The 24388-nt window shown below is 42.8% G+C and overlaps 1 protein-coding gene across 2 annotated transcripts in view; it reads right to left on the reverse strand.

The window, feature by feature from the left end:
- Tmod3 (tropomodulin 3) overlaps nucleotides 1-18704 on the reverse strand; it is a 60360-nt gene extending 41656 nt beyond the window's left edge. Inside the window, exon 1 of one of the 2 annotated variants that reach the window (XM_087561197.1) lies at nucleotides 18362-18704. The gene's annotated coding sequence lies outside the window, so the exon portion shown is untranslated. 2 annotated transcript variants of the gene reach the window in all.
- Nucleotides 18705-24388: the final 5684 nt, after the last annotated feature.

Genomic DNA, 24388 nt, shown 5'->3' on the forward strand with positions numbered 1-24388 from the left:
ATAAATGTGTATATTTGTGGTGTGTAATGTGATATTTAAGTCTTTACTAAGATAATAGTAGAATCACACACAGTACAAAGAAATATCACATTGTGTCTGTTTTGCAAAACCACAGATTACAAGGAAGACATTGATCTTGATCCATCCCATTGGTCTTTCTCCATCTGCCCAGTTTTACATACAGTCCTATGTATGTGTTATAGTCTTTTTTTTTTTTAAATATAAGCACAAATTCATGCATCTACCACCACTGTCAAGATGAAGTTTAATCCACAGGACTCCTCATGTTGCCTCTCTGTAGCCACACCCACTGACTTCTCTCATACCTAGCAACTGTTCTGACCTTGTTTCTAAAATTGTGTCATAGTCCAGCAAGTTTCCTCCTGCCACATCCCAAGTTGAGTTGCTAAAACTGATACCAGAAGCATAAGGGGAAAGAACAAAATCTGAAGTTACTAGGCAGCCCGGCAAACCTGTTAGGGCCAGAACAAAGAGCTTTAATTAGACGGAGGTTACAGAGGGCAAGGGCAACCTTATAGCAGAAAGCGGCCAGACCACTTCAGCCACTATTTACAAGAAAATATTTTACCAGGTTACTCACACCACTTCAAAAGCAATCTGTCAAATGTGAACCCTAGAGACTTTGGGGCTCCCATGTGAGTAAGATACTTCCTGCCATGGTTCATTGCTGCAAATTGCTCCCACTCCCAGTGACCCTCCTGTCTTGTGAAGTCCTGGCAACAGATGAGAAGAGGCAAGGTGAGCGAAGCCATCCTGAGAAGCAAAGACCAAAACAGGCACCATTTAGCATGCTCAGTGTCTTGGTCCCAGTGTTTGATTTCTTTTTACCTCTGGTTAACTTAAAAAGCCTTCTACCAGTTATCCTACAAACAAACCGAATAGTGCTCAGACCTAAACAAATGGCTAACTACTCCAAGTGCATAATGGGGGCATTAATCTGAGTCTTGTTTTGTTTTCTCCTCTCCCAAAGGAGTAGTACAGCTATGACTCGCTTTTCCTTCTGCAATAATTAATGTTCTTATTCTACCAAGTTAATAAGAATCAAAGTACTTACAAAAATTCTAAAACTAGGCTAGGTCTAAAAGAGCGAACTGAATGTCAAGCAGTGAATGAACAAAAGTAGTGCCTTTCTCAGCTCTGTCCCTTATGACTTTCTTGGACTTAAATGTCTGTTGGTTTGTTTATTGCTTTATTTTGGGATTGAGCATTGTTAAACACCCTAATTTTCAATCCATCCTCAGACCAATGCATACATTTATTAAAGGCCTACCCCATTTCATGTGTTTTGGGAGGGGCTAGACTGTCAGGATATGGACAGGAAAAGGCCTATGGGATCAAGAGGGAAGGTCTTAGAGAAAATTAGACAGAACACATTCTTCTTTTCTCTCTGCACTTTAGAAATGTTCCTCAAACTGACTTTAAAAGCTCACAAGGATCCCTGATAAGGCACAGAAAAGACACAGGCTGTGATACTCAACAGTTCCTTAGGGTTGAGTCTGTTGAATTCCCAACTGTGGTGACCAGCAGAGTGTGAGCAAGTAGCAAAAGCAAACTCAATTCTGCCCTGGGCAGGAGGCACGGCCTCCCTTGTCCACTTCCTCTCATACCCACAGGTAAGCAGAACCCCACCTTCTAGCAACGCTGTACCAACAATAATGCCTGATCTGGTAAGGAGTGCATCACTGCTCAGATGAAAGCCAAGTGTCCCTAAATGAGAAGACTGAACTGAGAAAAACCATTCTCGACATAACTGCCATCAGCAAGCTTGCTGGCTAATAGCTAATAAGGCGTCTGGGTATTCTGAATGAAGGCTGTCCCCAAATTTTAGATAATTGAATCAGATAAGGTTTTTGGTAAAGAATGGGAGAAAATGCTTTTAGAGACTGCTAGAACTACTGTAAACCACCAAAATAAGCCCACAAGACATGGACATAAAAATAAAAATCTCCTTGGGATATTTTTAGATGAAGATTTCACAAATAAAGCTGGGTGTGGTGGTGCATACCAGTAATCTTAGCACTTTCAGGTCAGCTTGGGCTGTATAAGACACTGTCTTAAGCCAAAATAAAAACCAAGAAGTTTCCCAATCGGTGGCTGTAAAACAAATGCGACAAACACACATTGTCTTTTCGGGAAGCAGAGAAAAAGACCTCACTATAGCTCTGGCTAAGCCTGAGCTTGCAGCGATCCTCCTGCCTGTTCCCCCAGTTCTCAGATCGCAGGCATGGACCACAGCACCCACTGGAGGCTTTGGTTTCTTTGCTTTATGAAAGAAGGTCTTACACAGCCTGATCCTCCTGCCTCCACCTCCTAAATTCTAGGATTATAGGTATGCATATTGTTACTTATACTGTTTACAAAATAATGGATGAACTTGGCCAGAACATTAAACCACACACACACACACACACACACACACACACACACAAAACCTGGAAGCTTTTTTTCCATTTGAAAATGTTTTATATGGGAGCTAGAGAGACAGCACAGCAGTTAAGAGTTCTTGTTTCCAGTTCAGATAATTCTGTTGAATTCCAGAACCTAAATGGTAGCTCACAACTGTCTGTAACTGCAGTTCCAGAGACCCCTACCCTCTTTTCTGGCCTCCTTACACATACGATAAATACAATGTTAACCAATACGTTTGTGCACCACATGTGTGCCTAGTAACTGCAGAGTCTTGAGACTAGAGTTACAGACAGTTGTGAGCTGCCATGTGGGTGCTGGAAATCTTACTCGAGTCCTCTGGGAGAGCTGCCATATTCTTAACCCTTGAGCCATCTCTCCAGCCCTAAAATAAAGTTCTTAAAGTTTCCCCTACTTGATTCTATTAGTTTTCATTCTTCTGAACCAGATTAAAAATTTTTCTTTCTAATAAAATTCTATTCCTCCTCCTTGAGCCGTGGTGAATCTCACTAGATCATAATCAGATAAAATGGTATATTTATAAAACATAATGGAAAAACTTTCAATTTAAAAATATTTTTAAGAAGTTTAAAAATTAAGCTAAGCACATTCCTCAAAGCCCCTTTCTGTGCCTCTATTTTCTAACTACTTGATGAGTATCTTGTAGCTCTTACCTGAGATCTGTAAGTATAGCAAATTTAAGTGCCTAGTTGAGTTTAAATATCACAAAAGGAGGGGGGGAAACCCTCCAGAGAAATCCAGAATCCATTGGAAGAAAAAACCTAATGGGCTGGTTTGACTCTTAGCACCCTCCAGGCCACTCTCAATTGCCTGTTACTCAAGCTCCAGAGGGATCCCATACCACTGGCCTCTGTGGGCACAGACAGACATATATTGATTCATTCTCATTCATATTCATATTCATTCTCTCTCTCTCTCACTCTCTCTCTCTCTCAAAATTACACTCTAAAAGAAAAAGAAACATAAAGAAGAAAATTAAAAAGAAAATAAAAAGAAAAGAGAACAGGGGCCCCCTAGCCCCTACTCTTGTACTAGGGTCAGCAGATCTATAAATGAAACAAACGCTCTCTGGCTTTGAACAAGTCAGTCTCCTCTCAGCGTCCTGCACCACTGAATAGCCAAGGTGACACTAGACTGGCAATCCCTGCATGTCCATGGCAAACACTGTAAATCAAGCACCTTATTACCAGAGCCCAGGTTCTGCCTTAGCCTGCAGCACAGCCACTATGAAAGGGCTCCCCAAGGTCTATGATCTGGTCACTTTCTGGGACTTCGGGGGCTCTTGTCTTTCTAGATGTAACAGGCATGATCTTACAGAAACATCATTTTACTCAACCTTTAAAAAAGAAAAACATAATACTGACTTGCCACGTCACTGCCAAGATGAACAACGTACAAACAGAGAGGAAAACCGTAAAAGCTGAATCATGCTTGGTAGATACAAAAATTTCAGAAAAGTGACTCGAAAAACCAGATCAACTAAGAGGAAGAAAGAAAAAGAAAGTAAAATAACGAAGTCAAACATGGGCCAATGCTGTGAAATACTAGAGGGAGAAAAGTTAATGTGGCATGATCACACTGGCAAAGGCTTCCAACACACCAAGCCGACTGTGATTCCTTATCTTCCCACTGACTCTGTCATAAATTACATGTCTCTACAGAAACGTAAATGGTCAGCACACCGTTAAGTCGGGAATGAATGCCAAAGTTTCCACCATAAGTGTACAATCGTGACTAGTGTTATAATAAAATGCTCCGTGAACACACCGACTTCTTGCTTACTGTATACACTCAGCTGTGAGGAGTGAGCCACCGACTGCCACCGCCCTCAGCCACAGTCTCTCACTAAGATAAAGTCAAGTTTCAGGCTGTGCTTTTGTTACTGCCCAGCCTGCGGCTCCCGGCAGTGTGCTCGATAAACCTGTTTGTGACATACTCAATAAACCTGTTTTCTTCTTGCTTTGGTAAGAATCCACATCTATTGTGGTCAATCTACCACATTTTCTCTTATTTAAAAAAAAGCTGGGAGTGGTGGTGCACACACCTACATCTCAATGCTAGAAGCAGAGGCAGGAGAATGGTTACAAGTCTGAAGGAGAGCCAGGTCTAAAGTTTCAAGGAGCCAGAACTATACAGTGAGACCCTGTCTCATGAAAGGACGGGAGTGGGGAGGAGGGAAACTGAAATTTAAGGAAAGGGCCTCTGAAAAACAGATCTCATCAAAGCTTAAGTTTAATTATTCTAGGGAGATTAGCAGCCCTCCATTACTTATTGACATCTGTCCCTTAAGTTAGACATATTTTATTAGGTATAAGAAACTTTTCTTCTAGGGTTTTTTTTTTTTGTTGTTGTTTTGTTTTTTGAGACAGGTTCTCAAGTAGCTCAGGCTGGCCAGAACTTCCTATATAAACAAGGATGGACTTGAACTTCTGATCCTCCTGCACTTACCTCACAAGTGCTGGGATTAAAGGCATGAGCCACCATATTCAACAGAAAGACACTCTAATGGTTACCAAGAGATCCTCATGGTCCTTTGAACTCTAAATATAGAGCTTTTAAAATAATAAATGAGTTCAGAATAACTCTGGAAAGTTCTGTAAGAACCAGAGAGAAACAGGAAAGCTGAAATAACAGGCGTGAGTATTCCAACATTCACTACATACCAAGTGACACCCTTTCAGTTTTCTATCATGTCCATTCATTCACTCATTCATATTGAAGGACAGCCCAACCGTCTGCTGCATTTTGATTCTGCACACGAAGAAACAAATGGCTCTGATTTCCGAATTTACTGACTTCCTATTACGCACTGAGGTGATGGGGAAAAGTGCTTTGACATAGAGCAAGGCAAGAACCGTGAACTGCCCAACAGGCCTGGTAAGAGACTCCCATGCTTCGTATTAGTGAGGCAGAGGCTTCCCTCCTCACAACCACAAAAAGAAGAACTGAGAACAAGAAAAATATTTCTAGACCAGAAAATACTTCAGTCTATAAAAGCAATAGCCAACCCTTACTCAAATGTGCGTGATCATAATCTCTCAAGTTTCCCAGTTTTTGACTGAAGGCCGTGAGAGTCTCAAACTGGGACCGAGGCCAGTTTGGGGATTTTTTTTTCTCAAGATCTTTTCCCTAAGGAAATATTACGAGAAACAACCTTCCAAGCTCCACATCTCTAAAAATTAATTGAAAAACAAACAACAGCATCACACACACAACATCCTTATCTCCAGCCCTTGCTCCTTCCTCGGCAAGGTTCCAGGACCTGACGCAATCCTGGATCTCATGAGGAGGAAGGAGGCAGGCCCTCGCAAAGCGCCTTTCCCAGGCAGCCGGCTCTGCTCTGGTGCAGCTCAGTCTGAAGCACTTGTTAGGCCTGTACTTAGGAATGCTCTTGCTTGTTGGGTGACTTAATGAACTAAGATCACTAGGCAGGGGTCTCACAGACTTCTCACCTTGCTGCTTTACTTGTTTCCTGGAGGGTTAATGTACACACATCTGCAACAAGCTCTCACCCATCTGCAGATTTCTCCATCCTAGCCAAACTCCTCACAATTTAAGTCCAGCTCAAACCTGTTCTTTCTGAAGCCTTTTCTATCTCCTTCAACCACCCTGTCTTTCCCCTCCTCAAAGGTCAACACTCAGCAGAACTATTTAGCCCCATGACATGCCATTCATGTGTCGTATTTCCTACACACCTTAGTCACACAGCATACTTGTGGTTTTTAAGGGTCAGCAATGGTTATTATTCTAATTAATTTCAAAAGTCTGAGTATACAGAAGCTTTGTTATCACAAATTAATTTTCAGATTAAGGGGAAGCTTTCTTTCTCCTCCCTCCCTCCCTCCTTCCTTCTTTCCCTCCTTCCTTCTTGAGTGTGTACACATGTCCACACAGCACTTTTGTGGAAGTCAAAGGACAGCTTTCGGCAGTTAGCTCTCTCCTTCCACAGGGTGGTTTATCAGGGATTGAACTCAGATTACCAGTCTTGTAGCAAAGGCCTTTACCCTCTGGGCTGTCACAGCCGGCATAGAGGCACTCATTATAGGTTATAGAAGGTACAAGACTAGAATTTGCATACTATACTTTGATGCCGTATAGTAATTTTTTTTTTTTTTTGGTTCTTTTTTTTGGAGCTGGGGACCGAACCCAGGGCCTTGCACTTCCTAGGCAAGCGCTCTACTACTGAGCTAAATCCCCAACCCTATGCCGTATAGTATTAAAAAAAAAAAAAAAAAGTATTTCTAATAGTGGCTAAGCTGGAGTAAGTGTCGTCCAGTAAGATGTGGTATTTACAAGTCTGTACTGGAAGTTTCATGATAAAAAACACATAAAATCTCTAGCACAAAGTGTACATTCTTGTGATATTAGAATTGAAGAGTTCATCTTAAGTGATTAAAAAACTTACTATAGGGCTGGAGAGATGGCTCAGCGGTTAAGAGCACTGACTGCTCTTCCAAAGGTTCTGAGTTCAATTCCCAGCAACCACATGGTGGCTCACAACCATCTGTAATGAGATCTGATGCCCTTTTCTGGTGTGGCTGGAGACAGTGACAGTGTACTCATATACAATAAAATAAATAAATCTTTAAGAAAACACCTCACTATAAACAGCATGCTGGTGCACACCTTTAATTCCAGCACTTGGGAGACAGAGCAGGCAGATCTGAGTTCGAGACCAACATGGTGTATAGAATAAGTGTCAGGACAGCCAGGGCCACACAGAGAAACCCTGTCTTGAAAACAAAACAACAACAATGAAAACCCTCACTATAATATAGCCTTGAAAATACATAAGGAGGGGTGGGAAGAGACAGGCTGATCAACAGGCATTAAGTTACAGTTACACAAGGTGAAGAAGTTGTGGCAAAATGGTGTAATCACAGATAAAAACGTGTAATACATTTTAAAACACACAAAGAAGAGATTTTGACAGCACTCACCATTAGGAAATGATAAATGTTTGAGGAGATGAATTTAACCTGATTTGGACAGTAACACATGTAAGTATATATAACTACCATAATATTATTATGATATACATAACTTTTATGTTTGTATATATTGGTTCATATATACTTAGAAAACATAGTCACATACAACACAAAGTAAAGCCACATAAAATGACTAACATAATGAGAACCATACAGTTGATGGAGGAGGTTTCTGGGAAGGAGAAGTGGGAGGGAACAGAGGTGGAAAGAAAAACAAATCAACATGAAGGCCTGGGGACAGCTGACGAAAGCAGAGCTGAGGAAAGAAAGAAGGGAAGTCTCGGAAACTGTGGCTATTGGCCAAGAAGGGGGTACAGGGGCTGCCTTGGCACAGACGCTTTAAAAGTAGGGTAAAGGACATTTTCCTTTCATAGAGAACTCAAGAGACACACAGAAGTAAAAGGCTACTTGGAAAAGAAGCAGGGTTTCAGAGAGCTAAGCAAGGGCTGGAAACAGAAGTTTAAGATACATCTGAAACTGACTATCACAACTGTAATTATTATTATTTTTCAGTGACAGAATCAAAACTGCCTGTGTTTCAATTATATCATACAGAAATATATCAAAATTTGTATTTGTTATCAGTGTGTATGTGTGTGCATGATGTCTGTGAATACAGGTACCTCTGTAGCATTACATGCACATGGAGATGAGATGATGACATTGGGAGATGGTTAGCAGACTTACAGAGCAAGCACTTTTACCTGTCAAGCCATCTCATCGGCCTGAAGGTTCACTTCTTTACTCAGATTGATAAGGGACCACATGCCATACTTCACAACAATGAAGAAAAAAAAGAGGAATAAATTTCACTTGCATATATTTTATATGCAACCTTTTTTTAACATTGACACAAGAGTAATAGTATATAATATAAAATATAAAACATAGCAATACATTATTTAATAACCCTGTATCACATTAATATTTATATAATTATAGTAATAACAATTAATATCCTGTTATTTGTTAAAACCAATCTGAGTCTCAGAGAGAAAAAAAGAGCCTACCCAAGGGTATATACTTCTTGGTGAATGTAAGATTTAAACAAGATTTAAAGTTCCTATTTTCCCACAATCTCATACTACTTCTATAGAATATTCAATTTCTATCATAGTTACTAATAGTCACTAATTTCAACAATTTCCATCATGTCACTAATATTTCACATTAGCAGAAACTAATTAATCAAAGTGACTCAGAGCAAGCCACAGCTGGGTATAAAAGAGAAGTAAAACCAAAGTAAAACAAAACATGCAAAGCAATTTAATATGTTTACCAAAACCTTTAAACCCCAGAAAGTAGTAATTGCATACTATAGTAAAAATATGCAAAAGCCAACAGTACATCAAGAGGCTGGAGAGGTGGTTCAGTGGTTAGAGTACTTGCTATTTTTGCAGATGACCTGACCTTGATTCTCAGCACCCAGGCTGGACAGCTCTTAACCTCCTATCAGCTCCAGGTGATTCAAGGCCTCTGGCCTCCAAGGGCACTGTACTCATGTGCATACAACAAAATAAAAATAAATGTCCTTTTACTGTTCTTTCAACCCAAGCAGGGCAGAGCAATCTAATTTGGATAGCTGAGAGACAAAACTCCAACTTGAAAGATCATGTATCAGCAAATCTGGAGGTAACTCCCTAAGTCAGGAAGAGTCACACTTAAACAGAGCAAAATGTGCAAAGCCATTTAATATATTTACAAAAGCCTTTAAACCTCAGAAAGAGTGCTGGCTGCTCCTGCAGAGAACCTGGGTTTGGTTCCCAGACACACGCAGCACCTCACACCACCTGTCACTCCATCCTCAGGGGACCCACTGCTCTCTCCTGGCCTCCACACACAGCAGGCACATACATGGTGCACATACACTGATGCAGGCAAACACTCGTACACGTGAATTCAAAATAAATCCTACAGGAAAATAAGCCAAAGCTGAAAAACCCAGGCTACAGCTCAGGTAGAGCTTATCTAGCATGGCCAAGGCCCGGAGTTTGATCCTCAGCACAAAAATAAAAAATAACTGAATAAATAAAAACCATGTTATGGTGGTCTATACCTCTAATCCCAGTCCTCAGGATTGCCACTGACTTTGAGGCCAGCCTGGGCTACAAGGATAGACTCTGCATCTCAAAGACAAAGAACAAACAAACTGAAGCTTTAGGGGAACCATATGTCATGAAGAAGCAGAAAATGCCAGTCTTTAGGGGAAAAGGCTGTGTTAAGAAGGTGAGGCCAGGGCTGGAGAGATGGCTCAGTAGTTAAGAGCACTGACTGCTCTTCCAGAGGTCCTGAGTTCAAATCCCAGCAACCACATGGTGGCTCACAGCCATCTGAGATCTGATGCCCTCTTCTGGTGTGTCTGAAGGCAGCTACAGTGTCTTTTTACATAATAAATGTAAAAAAAAAAAAAAAAGAGGTGAGGCCAGACATAAGCCTTAGAGTCAAGATTTAAGACAACTTCAAAAAACTTAATAGTCGTTGGGGATTTAGCTCAGTGGTAGAGCGCTTGCCTTGCAAGCGCAAGGCCCTGGGTTCAGTCCCCAGCTCCGAAAAAAAAAAAAAAGTTAAAAAACTTAATAGTCAAGATAAATTATGTTATAATTTTCATTTTTAAAAAAGCAATAAGTAATACTGTAGAGTGGAGAAGCACAGAAAAGAGCCAAAGAGACCCCAAGCAAGCCACAGATCCAGGAAGCTGGCATGGGGTGAGCATAGAGGCCGTTCTGAATCCCAGCTGGAGTTCATTCTGGGAGCTCAGTGGTTTTGTAATAATAATCCACGACAACCCCAGCCCCTGCACCACAGCAAGCAAGCCTGGTTTGTGTTCCCTGAGCCTGATGGATACCATCTATTTGGGAAAATGAAACACAACATAAAGCTACTTTAAGAATCAAGGCAATACATAATTAGCAGTTCAAACCCATGGGCCTAACAATTATCACTGCCAAAGTTCCAAGATAACTGTGGGTGGTCAGAAACAGGCAGCTTCAGCCAGAAGAGGGAGAAAAGCATAGTGTAAGCAAAAGATCAAAGCCTAGGCTAAAAGGCAGCAGGGACTGGAGCCAGGGGAAGGAGAGAAAGAAAAGAGTGAAGAGAAAAAGGACTGATCGAAAAATGAGTCCCTGGGACCTGCAAGGTATTCAGGGGGTGCAGACATCTTCTGCCTGTTACCTGAGTTTGATCCCAGGAAGGAGAAAACAGACACCTGAAGATTAAGTCATCCTCTGACCTCCACATATGCTGAGGGACATACACAAACAAATAAATGTAAAAAAGGAATTTTAAGAACATCCAGGGCTACATAGGGAGACACTGTTTCAGAACAGGACACTAAGGAATTGGGAGAGATGCTCAGTAGTTAGGAGTGTATACTGCTTAGACAGAGGACCTGAGTTCAGCTCCCAGTTTTCATGGTCAGCCACTCACAGTCACCTGTAACTCCAGTGCCAAGGCACGTGACAGTATCTTCTGGACTCTGATAGGGATTTACAATCACACTCAGGCACACAGACGATTTCACAGACGATCTCTCTCTCTCTCTCTCTCTCTCAAGTAACAATGACAATGACAACGACGATGACAATCAGTCCAGTCTCCATTCTTTTCTACTTCCCATCATTAGATCACATTACTACAACCTAAAATATCCTCCCTCCCCCCAGCACCCCGAGTGTTCAAATATTTTTATATTCTTCAGAGACCGGTAGAAACAACATTTCCTTGAAGGCAGTTCCCTAGTATCCTAATCAGAAGACAGGAGCCAAACCTAAGGTTTAGACTTGGGGGTGGGGGATTGTGCAAATGAGTTAGGTTTCTTCTGCAGCCAGGGGAAGGAGGAGGCTGAATGTAGTAACAAGAACAAGCTACACCCAGGAGTGTCTGCTGGAGGTAAAACCATACGGCTGTGCCTCAGTCCTGTCCCCTCATGTTTTGTGGTTTATGGCAATGCTGTATACTTTAGGACAAACTGCAGGAAAGAAAAAATGAGGGGTGGGGGTCAGGGTTTAACTCTGAAACTTTCAAGTTGTATGAAACCACACCATCTTTACCTAAGGCGAGGGCTGACCGAGTGGTACACACATGTAATTGATGTGATACATATATACTTGAAGGGCAATCTCCCTTTTGCCGCTATGTACACTAAAGGAATATTCCTCAACAATTCCTCATTAGTTATATCAAAACACCCAGAAAACCAAAAATATCTTGCTTTGTAATTTTACATATGGGAATCTAGAGTGTGTAATAATTATTAGTAATAGAATCCTTCTCAATAAGGGGCTTATTATTTGGTAAGTTAAGGACTAAAACTATTTTACTTACAAGTCTCTACTCTTATTAAATGATATGAACTTTTCAAACATATACTAATGGTACAAAAAACCCAAAAGCTCTAAAAAAAAAAGTCTGTTTCTGTCTCTCTCTGTGTCTGTCTGTCTGTCTCTGTCTCTGTCTCTCTCTCTGAGGCAGAGTGCCTTTTTGTAGTCCCCACCAGCCCTGAGTTTGTGATCTTCCTGCCTCAGACTGCCTGGTACCCGCATCAGAGGCAGGCTCCACGACTCCAGCATACTCTTAATACATTTAACATGCAGCCAGATTCGATGGGCCATGCCTACATCTCAACAAGAGAGAGAATCAGGAGGATGCTGTGAATCCAAGGCCACCATGGTTGTGCAGTGAGTTCCAGGCCAGCCAGAAACACATAAAATTTTAAAAGTTGCCTTGCCATGATATTCTTAGCATCGTGTCCACTCTGCTCTCACTCCTCCTACTTCATCTTCCGTCCATTTTTTTCACAGGCATTCAGCAAAGGGTTATCTCTATCTATCAGTAACCTTGTTTTGTAAGTTCATTTTTGTGTGTTTGTGTACCTTCCCTAGGGAGTGGGTGTAGGTACTTGAGAATAAATACTCTAGGGAGTATATATTTTTACAGGTCAAAAAAGGTCACTCCTATCAAGGAAACTTAATAGTTTTGTAGCAATTTTCTCAGGATTCTAAGGGTTGAGCTGAGGATGCAGAACAGTTGGTAAGCGCCTGTCTAGCACACACAAAACCCTGGGTTTGATTGGCAGTATATGTCATGCTTATAATCCTAACACTTGGGAGAAGAAGGCAAGAGAATCAAAAATCCAAGGTCACCTTCAGCTACGTCGGCTACAAAGAAGATGGCTTAGTGAGGTCAGGGCAGGTGCTACCAGGCCTGATAACCCAAGTTCAATTCCTGGGACCTACAAAGTAAAGGACACAACAGATTCTTACGGGCTCTCCCCTGACCTCCACACATGTACCATGATGGCAAGGCCACCCACAATGCACACCATAGACACATACAAAATAAATAAATGTAATTTAAAAAGGAAAAACTGAACTAAGGTTCAGCCTGAACTACATGGTGACTTCTCTCTAGCAACAACAAACAGTACACAGGATCACTTGTTCTGTGACTCAGTTTATATCAGGTCTCCAGAGACCTAGTGACTGCTCATGAGGAAATGTTCTAAAATAGATGGCTCAACTCTTTAGAGTATATTAAAATCCATTGATTTTACAACCATTAACACTGTTTTGTTGTATTTGCTTTGAGACATAGTCTCATTTAGCCCAGGCTGGCCTTGAATTACTAATTGCTTGATTATAATGCTGGGATTATTGTTTCGTTTCCTTCCTTCCTTCCTTCCTTTCTTTCTTTCTTTCTTTCTTTCTTTCTTTCTTTCTTTCTTTCTTTCTTTCTTTTCTTTCGTCCCCTTGGACTTACTTTTCAGTGGGTAAATTGTATGGTATACAAATAATGAAGCTGTTTGTTTTGAGATAGGATCTCTCTATAGTCTAAGCTTGCCTCCCTTGAACTCAAGATCCTCTTGCCTAAGTATCCCAAATGCAGAGATAACCACTGTGCCTGGCTTCATAGAATTACTGTATAATAATGAGAGTAATAGGAAGATACAAATGAACGGACAGTGAACCTAGCCAGGCGCAGTGGTTCATGACTGTAATCCCAGCACTTGGGAAGCAGAAGCACGAGGATGGCTGTTAAAGACCAGCCTGGGCTATACAAGAATTCCAAGACAGCCTGGGCTGATGAGTAACAGCCCATCTCAAAACAAAAACAAAAAGCAAACAAACCAAAAGGCAAACCTATCCTATACCTAATGCTAAAATATTCGAGATGGATCGTAGATAGAATAACACGAAAACTCCATAAGAAGACAGCTTCTAGGGGCTGGGGATTTAGCTCAGTGGTAGAGCGCTTGCCTAGGAAGCGCAAGGCCCTGGGTTCGGTCCCCAGCTCCGAAAAAAAGAACCAAGAAAAAAAAATAAAAAAAAAAGAAGACAGCTTCTATAAGAAAGCTGCGTATCTTGTTGGGTGTGGTGGTCTATGGTTATAATGCCAGCATCTGGGAGGGAGAGGCAAGAAGAGGTTAGTCATTCATGAAGGCCAGCCTAGGGTACGTGAGACCCTGTAAAGAAACAGTATCTTTATGGCCTTAAGGATAGGTCAGATTTTCTAGATGTGAGAAACACGAATCATAAAAAGCAGCATTTCACTTCAAGATATAGGTTCCTGTGGGACCAAAAATATGGCTCAGCAGGTAAAGGCACTTGCTACCAAGCTTGATAACTTGAGTTAAATTCTCTGGCTGGACAGAACCAACTCTCACAGAGTGTCCTGTGACCTCCCACAAGCACCATCATAATACCTGGGTATCCAATCAATCAATCAATCAATCAATCAATCAATGTAAAAATTCTATTTTCAAGATACAGGGTAATGACTTTGAGTCAAAAGCAATTTTAGAGTACTATAATGCACACACTTTGAACTATTACCACTTTGGATTATTAAGACCTCTATTCCTCCATTGCTACTAAGCATCGAAACAAAACAAACTGACAGGTCTGTGGAGATGGCTCAGCTGGCACTCGCCATGCAAGCATGGGGAGCTGAGTTCTGATACCCCCAGTACCCAAACAGAAGTCAGGTGGTGTGTGCTTGTAATTCCTGGCTTGGGGAAGAGGAGACAGGAGGATCCTGGGGCTCAAACTTCAGTAAGAAAGTTGTCTTAGAAAAATACGTTAGAATCTGCCATGGTAGTACATATCCCTAATCCCAGTACTCAGGAGGCAAAAGCAGGAGGATCTCTGTGAGTTTTCAGGCCAGCCTGGTCTATATAGTGAGTTCTAGGACAGCCTGGGCTGTGGAGAGAGACCCTGTCTTCAAAAAAGTCCCAGCTTCCACACAAATGTATCCCTATGCGTGAGCATACATACATGCATGCATACATACATACATACATACGTACGTACATACCCACTAATGGATTCAGGCAGATACAAGAACGTGTGCTCAGATTTAAATTTCTTTTATAATTAGCAAGCAGAATTTGACTACAATTTTAATATCTAACAAGTTACTAGAGCATCACAAATTAAATAATATTTCTGTTTTCTATACTGTTTTCCTTTCAATATAATTTCATACTTATGATTTTTAAATGATCTGAAAGGGGCAAGTGTAATCAAACGTCAACAGGTAGGTCAATGAGCAGCAGTGACACACACTTCAGCTACAATTAGAGCCTGCACGATAATGCCCTCCTGGACTCTTCTAATCAAGAAAACCGAGTGGGGTGTGGTGGTTCACGTTTCTAACTCCAGCACTCGGGAGGCTGAGTGGAGAAGGCTGCTTGCTGTGAGTGTACAAACGACCTGTGCACAGTGGGTTCCGGGTCAGACTGGGCTACAGAGTAAAGCCTGTCACAAACCAAAGATTCCGCCGGAGTGTTGGCACATGCCCGTAATCCTCGAACTCTGGGAGTAAAGGCAGGAAGTTCATAATTCAAACCTCAACAATAGCAGCAAAGTGCAGACACAGAACACTATTAAAAGCCATCCCCCCTTATCTCCTTATCTTATCTCTTATCTTATCTTCCTCTATCTCTTCCCCTCCCTCTGTTGATCTCTAACCCAGGTATGTGCTTATACCTGCAAACACAACCTACTGACCACAGTGCTAGAGCTAGCCGATTTCCCTGTATTCAACTCATCTTAAGTTCCAAGCAAATGTATGAAATTACACTGTGCTCTGTGTTGATAGAGCACACATACTCCAACACGACAGAAAGGGAAGGCTAGGAGAACAGATGACTAGTTTGTGGAAGCAGCTGACTTTATCTGTTTCCTCCGAGATACACACGACTACCACGTGTTTGTATTCCCTCCAAAGTGCTCTGAAGCAGGACACAGGCATAGTGTGAAAGTAAGCTTCCAGACTGGAATCCTACCTCACAACAGGTCAGGAACCCGTGTCTAGGACAGGGTGAAATATATACTTGCTAAATTAGTTAATTACTGAAAACATCACACCACTGAAGATGCAAGAAAAGAGGGAAGAAAGCGGAGTGTACAGAAAAAGAAGGAAGGAGAAGCTGGCCCAGGGGCACCCATCTGTAATCCCAGCACTCAGGATGTATGGGCAGGAAGATGGGCACTTCAAGGCTAGCTTTGGTGACACTGTAAATTGGAGGCCTGCCTAGGCTATGTGAGACCCTGCCTTAAACAATTTTTTTTTAATTGAAAATTAGACCAGTCCTGCCTTCATATCTGAGATCCCAATTATCAGCACCTGTCTTAAAAGAACCGTAATAACCACCTTAAAATGTCTTTTAAAATTATCTTTCCATCTTGGCTTTCAAAGTGTGATTTCTACTGACTTTAAAATATGCAAATTCTAAACCCCACTTTGAAATGAACAGGTATGGTGATTTATGTTAAGTGTGAAAAGTGTTGCCCTACTTGGTGTAGGCCTTTAGGTTCTTTCTGTTGTACTGAACCTCTTGTTTAAATAGGCCAGTTGCTGGGAGTTGAAAATTACCTTTTTGCTTTTGTGGATCGAACCTAGATCCTAACACATACTAGGCAAGCCTTTAATTATTAAGCTATATCTCCAGCCTGAAAAAAAATTATTACACTGGAAACCAAGAATTGTGACGGGATCTGACCTATAACTAATATCTAAATGTGGCCTAATGGCTTACCACAAAGATGAAAAATGATTCATCTATAGGGTTATAATATCCTCAGGAAGACACCTTTGGCCGTCCTTGTCTAGCACAGGGGTTGGAATGATAGACATATAGCCGGGGCTTCCCAAATGGATTAATTTTTAATAAAAATAGGAGGGGTTAGGGATATGGTTTGGCGGATACGATCCAGGAGGACATGACATCAGCTTCCAGGTTTCTGCATACATGTTTGAGTGTGAACACGCAAGAGCATGCATAGACCCAAACACACCATGCACACACACGCACACTCGAGAGCCACAGAAGGCTAAGATAATCATGGATTACCTGGCTATCATCAATCTCATTCTAAGATATGCTGGTTGATACAAGGCAAGGACGTTCTAAGATTGGAATACAATGCACATGCAGAGCCAGAGATGGGAGTCAGTGTTCTTACCTTCTGGGTCTTCTCTCCAGGCCCTACTGTCAGCTCTTAATATATTATAGAGATAGCCAGACTCCATAGCCCCATCTGTAATTCCAGTACTGGGAAGCTGAGGCAGCAAAAGAATGGGCTTAAAGGCCAGCCTGGGCTACACAGTGAGACTGGCTCAAAATATTAAAAAGATATATGTGTGTGTAAAATGTGTGAACTAGGACTAGGAAGAGAACAAAGGAAAAGGAGTCTGAGCAAAGCTATTCTTCTGAAATAATGAGAGGTCAATTGATTAATCAATTTAATACACAAAAAAAACCAAACAAACAAAAAACCCCAAAACCAAACCAAAACAAACAAACAAGCAAAAAAACAAAAAAAAAACAAAAAAAAAACAAAAAAAAAAACCCCAAAACCAAAAAAACCAAACCTATTCTGAAAAATTTTCAGAAAAAGAAACATGAACTGCACTAGAATGTCAGAAGACTGCAAATCTCCACAGGCTCATTTCCTGTTTAAATATGACCTCCTGGGATAAGTTTTACTGCTCTGCTCATTACCAAATAGATGACTCTGTGTGTGTGTGTGTGTGTGTGTGTGTGTGTGTGTGTGTGTGTGTGTGTTTAAGAGAAGCAGAAGTCAAGTTGGGAATGTGATTCTTAGACAAGAGCGAATGAAGGGGGGTGGGTAGAGGGGGATAAAAAGGGTACAGGGGCGGGGTGAGGGTGCAGGATTCGAAAGGGGAAAGGGAATTCTTTTTTTTTTTTTTTTTTTTTTTGGTTCTTTTTTTTCGGAGCTGGGGACCGAACCCAGGAATTCTTAATTAAACACGAACGAGAAGATGAGAAAACAGAAAAGAGAGGGGAAAGAGCCGAGAAAGAAAAGGAAAGTAAAAATTGGGGCTGTTTCCCATTTCTGTTTGTAATCAGAATGCAGGCTTGCGGAGGAAACCCATCCAACTTCTGTAAAGGGAAGATACAACGACCCAGTCACGTCCTCAAAACAAACCCGCATCAGCTTCACAGCCGGTCCCAGCTGTGCTGCACGGGAGCCAGAAATTTATTCTAAGGCAGAGCAGAGCAGACAGACCAACATGGCCAATACAAGACACCAGATTTCAATCACAAAAAGGGTGTGTCCAACTTTTGTGGGTTTCCTCCCAACCAACAACACCCAAGCAGTGAGATGATGGCTGGGGTAGACGGGCGGCGGGGCAAGGCGCTTCCCAGCCACGCCGTTTTCGAAGCACCGACCGGTCCCAAACCCGACGGCCAGTCCCAAATCCTACGTAGACAGTCCCGAACTCCAGGAGGCCGGTCCCGAACACTAAGTGGCAGGCCCCAAACCCCAGCCGGCCGGTTCCGAACCCCATCTGGTCTGTTCTGAACCCCAGTCGACCGGTCCCGAACACTAGGTGGCGGGCCCCGAACCCCAGTCGGCCGGTCTCGAACCCCAGCTGGCCAGCCGCAAGTGACTCACCCGCAGCCCAGAGCCTGCGTGCCTGGCCGCGGGCGACACCCGGCACACCCGGCGGTTCCGGAACGGCCCGGCACCCTCGGCTCTCTAGCGAGGCCCTCGGGCAAGGGGCGGGAAGCACAGCCGCTCCCTTCTCAGTCGCCCAGGCCGGAGCGACCCGCTGCCGCGTCCGCCGACGGACTTCCTGGAAAGCACCGTGCTGAACTCACCTGTCTGGCCGCCGACCCACTGCACAGTCCGCCGGGTTTGAATCGCTCTTCTCTGCGCCCACACTCCGCGGTGCCTCAAGTTCAGGGAGTTGCCGAATGCTCCCGCCAGCTGCCCTAAACCCGACCGCGCTGTCTCTATTGCTGGTTCCTCCTCACTGTCCCCTCCCATGCGCGTGCGTACTCTTGGGGCAGGATGCAGGCTGGGAGTTGTAGTTCGAGGGAGAAGGGCGCGGCTCCATACATATGGACCTGGTCCTTTACAATGGGAAGGGTGTTCTAACAGGCTACAGATAACAAGACTAGGCCGAGAAAAATGCTTTCTGCTCCTGTATATTCCTGCCCGCGACCCTCTGGAAGGTAGAAAGCCTTTCTAGAGGCTTTTGTTTTGGTAATAGGTCTCCTTTTTGCATGGTGGGCCTTTTGTAAAAAGACACATAATATACACAGAGCAAGGCTTTTCTTATTCCCTTGGTAATTAATGAGAGAGCATGATATCAGCCTTTCAAACTTTCCAGGGAAGACAGATAAAAGCGAAGGGACTGGGACTGTAATTCAGTTGGTAGGGTGCTTACTCAAACACATACAAAGCCCAAGATTTAATTCCAAACAATGTATAAATTGGATGTGGTGTTACATGCTTGTAATCCCAGATCCCAGTACTTGAAACAGAGGGAGGTGTATCAGAAGTTTATCAGCCATTTGCAAACTGAGTTCAAGGCCAGTCTGGACTACACGAGGTTTTTTTTTTTTTCCAATTTATGGCAGAAAATGTCATAAATCACACCAGGGTGCGGTGCTTCTAACATAAACAGGGGAGTAAAGGTGAGAAGCAGAGATAGATTTCATTAATGCCCACACCTAGGAAAGGATCAGATAAAGGAGTCAATAAGCCCACATGAGCTTCAGTTTAAGCAGAAGAACTGGGGCAGGAAGCATTCTTGTATGTATAATTGAGTAATCTTGGTCACGATGTGTCCTGACTGGTCATTCTTTCAGTCTGGTTCTGCAAGTTGGTCCAAAGAGTCCCTTTTGCCTGAAAGGGCACTGTCATTCTCAGAAGATTAACTGCTCATGCTCCAAAATGCATCCTCCCCACCCTGGATGGGATGCTCTCATCTGGAAGGTAGCTAGCAAGTTTCACGGAATGCGAGGTTTCCTCAGCAGCCTTTGGGAGTAATTGTAAAAGCTGACTGTAAGATGTCTCTGTTACTTTATTTTTATGCCTTTATCTTGGAGGGGCGATGAGATAAGTCCTTGAATGGTGAGCATGCCTGCATGCAGGGGTAACTAGGCAACCCCAAACAGGAAGGCAGACACAAAATGAAAGCAGAGACTCTAGGTGTTACCCTGCTGTTAGTTATCTTATGGGTCCAAGCAAGTCGGTGCTTTTTAACAGATGCAGTTTCTAGCTGCTTGGAAGAGAGCACATGCCCCATTTTCCAGCTCCATCCCATCCTCCCGTCCTAACTTCTACAACAGGCAGGGGGGCTGGGCTAATGCGAGTAAGAGTAAACAGCAGGAGCAACTACTCAAAGAAAGGGAAGGAGGAGATGGAGTTAGGGAGGGGAAGGTGGCCTCGGAAGACTGTTTAATGATGTCCTGTGTGATGTCATCATCAGCATGGACATCAGTGTGGGCATCAGGATGGGCATCAATGTGAGCATGAGTTTGGACATCAGAGTGAGCAGCAGCATGGACACACGGGATGGGCATCAGGATATGAATCAGTGTGGGCATCAGCGTGGGCATCAGGATGGGAATCAGTGTGGGCATCAGGATATGAATCAGTGTGGGCATCAGTGTGGGCATCAGGATGGGCATCAGCGTGGGCATCAGGATGGGAATCAGCGTGGGCATCAGCGTGGGCATCAGGATGGGAATCAGTGTGGGCATCAGCATGGGCATCAGGATGGGAATCAGTGTGGGCATCAGTGTGGGCATCAGGATGGGAATCAGTGTGGGCATCAGCATGGGCAGGAATAGTGTTCTATCTTAATAACTTTTTTAAAAAAGCAGCTTGGAAGAGGACTAGAGAGCATGCTTGAGGTACATTCCAGCTACACCCAGAATAGGGAGTCACCCAATGGTTAGTTTCTCCTGGCATCTATTTCTGGCATCTATTTCTTCCTCTCAGGGTGGGAGTACCCCTGGTTAAGTAAACACTCTGGAATTTTGTGCAACTGACACTCACTGAATATCACTAATGATCTGGAAAATCTCTCTCTCTCTCTCTCTCTCTCTCTCTCTCTCTCTCTCTCTCTTCATATGTTTATTCATTTGAGACGAGGTCTTGCTACATAGTCTGGCTGCCCTGACACTCCCTATTAGACCAGGCTGGCCACAAAGAAATCTCTCTCAGCCTCCCCCCACCTACCTGGCTAAGGGAAATCTCTTCTAAATTAAAATATCCAGGAGCTTGTTTCTGAAAGAATTTTCCTGCAGTGCTCAAATTCAATTAATATTTATTGATTATCCAATACATACCAAGCATTGGCCATGTGTAATATCTCATGGAACTTTGAACCCTATAAAGAGAGAATTAATATCCTTGGGTTTTAAACGTGGTAATAAAAGATGAAGAATTGAGAAAGTTAATTTGCGTAAAGTCAAATGGCCAGTTACTAATTATAGATCCGGAAATGAAGCACATACTCAAATTCTAGCCTATGTTCTAACTGCCGGTTAGACTGACATATCTCCTAGATCTCATCAAATCCTTTAAAATACTATAATCTGTGGCCAGGCTTAAAGAGCATGAAAAAACTGCTCCAAGAAATTCCAGGAGAGACAGCATTTTGAATGGATAGATAATTTGGATTCTTTGACAGTTCATGTGTATGATATTTAAAAATAAAACAAAACAAAAAACTGATTTACTATTGATGTTTATGTATGTGTGCTTACACGTGTTTATGTGCACCATATGTACAGGTGCCTGAAGAGGATTGTGGATTCCCTAGAACTGGAGTTATAGGCACTTGGGAGCTGCCAAATATGGGTGCTGGGAACTGGACCCATGCTCTGCAAGTGTAGTACATGTTCTTAACTACTGAGCCATTTTCTTAACTCCAGCCCATTTTGTATGACATTATTTTATTTATTTTATGTATGTGAGTACACTGTCACTGTCTTCAGACACACTAGAAGAGGGCATCGGATCCCATTACAGATGATTGTGAGCCACCATGTGGTTGCTGGGATTTGAACTCAGGACCTCTGGAAGAGCAGTCAGTGCTCTCAACCACTGAGCCATCTCTCCAGCTCTTGTATGTCATTTTTTGAGAGAAGGTCTTATGTAGCTCAGAGTAGCCTCAAATGCATTACATAGCTGAGGCTGGCCTTGAACTCCTGATCTCACTTCTCAGATCCCAGAATTGCTGTCAAACACCACACATCTTTCCCCTTTGACAGTTCTTTCTGTAGTCACTCTAACTAGAAGCTTGATTATTCTGTTCTGAAAAAAAGAAGCTGGGTTCTTCTCTCCTTCCATCATTCCGGGGATTTAACTCAGGTCATCAGGCTTTGGGCTCTCTGGCCAGCCAGCCTAGTCGACTTAGTGAGCTCCAGGGCAGGCATCAGTAGGCATGAAGGGCTGGAGAAGTGGTTTAGTGGTTAAGAGCAGGGGACCCAATGCCCTCTTCTGGCCTCCACAGGCATTTGCACATATATGCTGTACATTTAGGCACATGTAATACATGTAAATAAATCTTTTCTTCCTTTCCTCTTTCATTCTTTTTGTTTTTAAAGATGACATTTGGTGAGCAGTGGGGGCGAACACCTCCAGCACTCAGGAGTCAGAGGCAGGAGGATCTCTTGAGTTCAAGACCAGCCTGCTCTAAAGAGTGAGTTCTAGGACAGCCAGGGTTACACAGTGAGCCTGTTTCAAACCCTCCCTGCACCCCCACAGATACCTCCAAAAAAAAAAAAAAAAAAAAAGAAGATGGTATCTGAGGGGTATTCAACATTGTTCCTTGGCACACACATACATGCACACGCTCACGAGCATACACACAAACACACACACACACACACACACACACACACACACACGGCAGAGTGAAAGTGATTGATAAGAGGATACTACAATCCTACTTCTGCATTGGAAGCCCTCATTAGTGTTATCTTTCTGCCTCCGGCCAGAGCACCTCATAAAGCCTGTGCCGTACTGAGTCATCACAAGCAAATGATACCAGCTGCAGTTTGCTCATTGTGAAAAGGTCCCTACAGGAGACCGCTTCCCTCACACTCGAGCAGTTTTGAAGGACACAATTTGCAAGACAGCTATAGAAATTTGAACTGTACACCAAAAAACTAGAAGAAAGGATTTCATTCTGGGGCCTTGGAGTTGGTTAAAGTACAGGGAGGTAGAAATCAGGGGGAAGATCAGCACCGTGGCTGGTATGCACGTGTTTATGGAAAGGTTTCCAGAAAACTCTTTGGCCTGAAATGCCCCTTTCCGTTACCCCACGTCTACTTGCTAAGTGACTCCTCATGTTTTTCCTCATGATTCAAATGCCATTTGTTACTCCTGTCCCTCCAATATCAGCAGCTGAAGTTGACTTCCCCCGCACCCCTGCTCTATCATGGCTCTTCTAGAGGTGCAACTGATACAGATTTCTGCAAATGTCAGAGGACCAAGAACCAAAACCATTCTCCATCTGGCAGTAACAAGCCATTATTATATTGGATAATACAGTTTTCTGAAACTTGCTTGGGCTTGATAAACTCGGGTTTCTAAAGTATATAGGACCCCCTTCCTACTTTCATATGTGTAGACTTGTATGCTTCCCTTCCATCATCTACTGCTTAAACCAACTTATTTAATCACCTATTCATCTGGTCCCCACTGAGGCCTGGGCATAAGGAATACTTGCTAGAGACTACAGGTCTTCATGTTTCTTTTTTTTATTAACATACAAAATAATGAGTTTCTAGGATGGTTGCTGAAGAAGGAAGACAGGGTATGGATGGGCTACCATTTCTTCTAGTCCTAGAAAAAGACCGAACTATTGACTCCAGAAAAGAGGTGACATTTCCTTAACGAAGTCCAAACACCAGAGATCTGCAAGTCAAGGGATCAACTAAGGGTGGAGTGCCAAATCCAAAAGCTGGTATCTAGGAAACAGCAAATACAGACAAATTTAGCCACAGATTCAAAGGGACAAGGTTTCATGTGGCCCAGACTAGTCTCGAACTCACTATGTAGCTAATATCGTCCTTGTCCCTCCTGAATGTCAGGCTAACTTGTACACACCATCACCCGGGGTTTTATGTGGTACTAGGGATGGAACCCAAGGCTTCCTCTGATTTACCAACCAAACTACATCCCTGGCTCCCGAAAAGGAGAGTTCTTTAGGCAAAACAATAAAGCAATGTATTTCTTCATGGAGGTGTGCAACAGCAAAGAAAGAAACCAGATCCAGGCCCTCTGTTTCTCAGACTGTCACCAGTCTAAACAATGACATTTAGGGATCACCAAGCTGAGCCAGAACTCAGCAAGTTTAGTTTCCCTGCTATTCCAGGTCAAATCTTTATTCAGAAATTTGGTTTAGTGTTAGTTGGCCGAGGGTATACACAGCTGCATATAATTCTCTGTATTCCTGCTCTCAATTCTAACAAACTTCCACTGTGTAACCACAAGTGAACTTTTTGGTTTCAATGTTTCCATTTCTCCTTTGGGAGCAGTGGGTGTACTTTGTCTTCTTTGTATTAGGATGTCATTATTCTTTTTTTGTTTCAAATGTTCTCCCGGAAAGTAAGAACATAGTGTCAGACATTTATTTTGAAGAGATACTGTCTTAGAGTAGCCAGGAACCAGGCG

This window comes from Rattus norvegicus, chromosome 8 (genome assembly GCF_021556685.1).
Source record: "Rattus norvegicus strain SHRSP/BbbUtx chromosome 8, alternate assembly SHRSP_T2T, whole genome shotgun sequence".
NCBI classification, from domain to species: Eukaryota; Metazoa; Chordata; class Mammalia; order Rodentia; family Muridae; genus Rattus; species Rattus norvegicus.